The following is a 2,357-nucleotide window of genomic DNA, read 5'->3' on the forward strand; positions in this document are numbered from 1 at the left end:
GGACTCTGCGAGCCTGCACCTTTGGGCTCCTACAACACAGGTTTGGCTTCTAAAGACGACGCATTTTACCATCTCAAGTGTCGCCTCCGGTTCTGTACTATTCCCGCTTATATGTAAAATGTGCCCAATATATCTTGCAGGATGTGAGTGTGTGGTTCTTAGATGGTCCGCCGGCCCTGCTCTAGAGACGGTGCAGCTCAAGGAGTCAAATGGTGTTTGGAGTGTTACTTGACCAAGAGAGTGGGAAAACCGATACTATTTATATGAAGTTGACGTGTATCATCCAACTAAGGCACAAATTCTGAAATATTTAGCTGGTGACCTTTATGCTAGAGGGTATGTGGCTGTGCGCATTTCAGTTATGTAGTTCAGGGAGAGGAACTTTCCGCAGAAGAAAAAAGTTCAGGGAGAGGAAGAAACTAGCTTGTTATTTATTTGATCAGCCTTTCTGTAAATGGAGCGCGGACCTGGTTGGTTGACATTAACAATGAAACATTGAAGCCAGCTTCCTGGGATGAATTGGCCGATGATAAGCCAAAACTTGATTCCTGCTCTGACATAACCATCTACGAATTGCACATTTGTGATTTTAGGTAAATTGTGCTGCTTGATTTACACAACTAAAAATCTGGCGGGGTTTATGCATATTCATCTTTGGAACTTACCTGTCTGTTTCCTGTGCTTTTCAATTACAGTGCCCATGATGGCACAATGGACATTGACTCTCGTGGAGGATTTCGTGCATTTGCATACTAGGTCTTCAGAGTTGATTTACTAGACGAATTGCATTGCCTTTTTTCAACAGTATCTCATGCTCATTGCATATTGGAACCTGTGGTACAGGCCTCAGCAGGAATGTTTGACTCATGTACATTTGTTGCCAAGCTTTCATTTTGCTGGCGTTGACGACATTAAGAGCAACTGGAAATTTTTCGGTAAGGAAATATTTCTCTTTATAAAAGGTGGTAAGGCACTTTTGAGATTTTGCTAGATGTCTATCATTTTTTTGCTGGATAGCAATGAGTGACAACTACTTGTAAGTACTTGGTTTAAATTGCACCTCTTCATTTTCGTCTCATTTACTTCAGATTGACTTATTTGGTTATACGGAACTTCATTTACTCTGGCAGATGAGTGTGAACTAGCAACATTCCCTCCAGGATCAGATATGCAACAAGCAGCGGTAGTAGCTATTCAGGAAGAGGACCCTTATAATTGGGGGTATTCATTTCACACTTCTTTTTCCCTCAAACATTCCAGATACTAATGTATCATGGTGGTGTTAAATATCGGAAAGTTAATTATGTTCTTGCGAGTAAAATATTCTTACATATGGTCATACTTATGCTAAAGGTATGACTCTGTGCTTTGGAAGGTTCCAAAAGGAAGCTATGCAAGTGATTTCATCAGGAAAGAGATGCAGACGAAAGGAAGAGAGACTCCCCCAAGCTCTGTCTAGGCGATGCACGGGCGACGGCCACCCTTCTTGTTATTGCCTCCATGGCTGACTGCTCATCCCCAGTAACCTCCCCCTCACGTGCGCCACACTCTGGGATTAAGGTCTGCTCCTTGGCTAGCATTTGTGTTGACCTATTCTCTGATTTCTCTCCACCGAAGAATCAAAGAAACAAGCAAGTTGATGTCTAACATATTTGTTTCGTAATAGTTGGAACTGGAAGAGGAAGCTCCAGTACAATTCAGATCTCTGCTCAAACCCTCAATATCTCATGCATACATAACTGCTTATTGTGTGAATATTAGACGTTACTTGTGCATCATCTTCACCCTTTCCTAATTCAATATCTGTAAAAGTAGGCAAAGCTTCCTGTTATTATGTGCTATAATATTTTTGAATTGTTGTCTAGAAAATACTTGGTCAGTTCTTCCGTAAGAAAGCTGAAGTTGGATATTAGGTGCTTTAACAAAGCTACTCCCTCCGTTCACTTTTATAAATCATTTCAGACAACTCAAAATAAACTACTTTGCACATTGTCTGAAATGTCTTCAAGGCCTTATAAAAGTGAACAGAGGGAGTAATTCTTTTAAGCAATTACATTACCATTGTTAGATATATTATTCAGAGCTCACTAAAGTAGAAAGGTTCTGATGCTTTGACGGTACAGTTTCCTGAGCATGCTTCAACATCATTTGTTTCTGCATATCGTTAATCGTGGGCTTTTCATGATTTTTTTCTGTTTTTAAAGATTGTCAAAGTACATGCTGCAATATACTGTTGAGTTAATTAATTTCCTCGAGTCAAACAAAAATATGGAAACTGTCAAGGAGATGTCGAATGATGAATATATTCAGATACTAAGAGAGGTTCTAAAATGTGTTTTGGCAGGTTAGTCCTGATC

At 40.0% G+C, this 2,357-nt stretch overlaps 1 long non-coding RNA gene across 1 annotated transcript; it reads left to right on the top strand.

Moving 5' to 3' along the window:
- Positions 1-555: 555 nt before the first annotated feature.
- LOC125525122 lies at positions 556-1,517 on the top strand. Its single transcript, XR_007291159.1, has 3 exons — positions 556-756; positions 844-962; positions 1,131-1,517. It is a non-coding gene; the product is annotated as an uncharacterized LOC125525122 (long non-coding RNA).
- Positions 1,518-2,357: the final 840 nt, after the last annotated feature.

Source organism: Triticum urartu, chromosome 7, assembly GCF_003073215.2.
Source record: "Triticum urartu cultivar G1812 chromosome 7, Tu2.1, whole genome shotgun sequence".
Classification (NCBI taxonomy): Eukaryota; Viridiplantae; Streptophyta; class Magnoliopsida; order Poales; family Poaceae; genus Triticum; species Triticum urartu.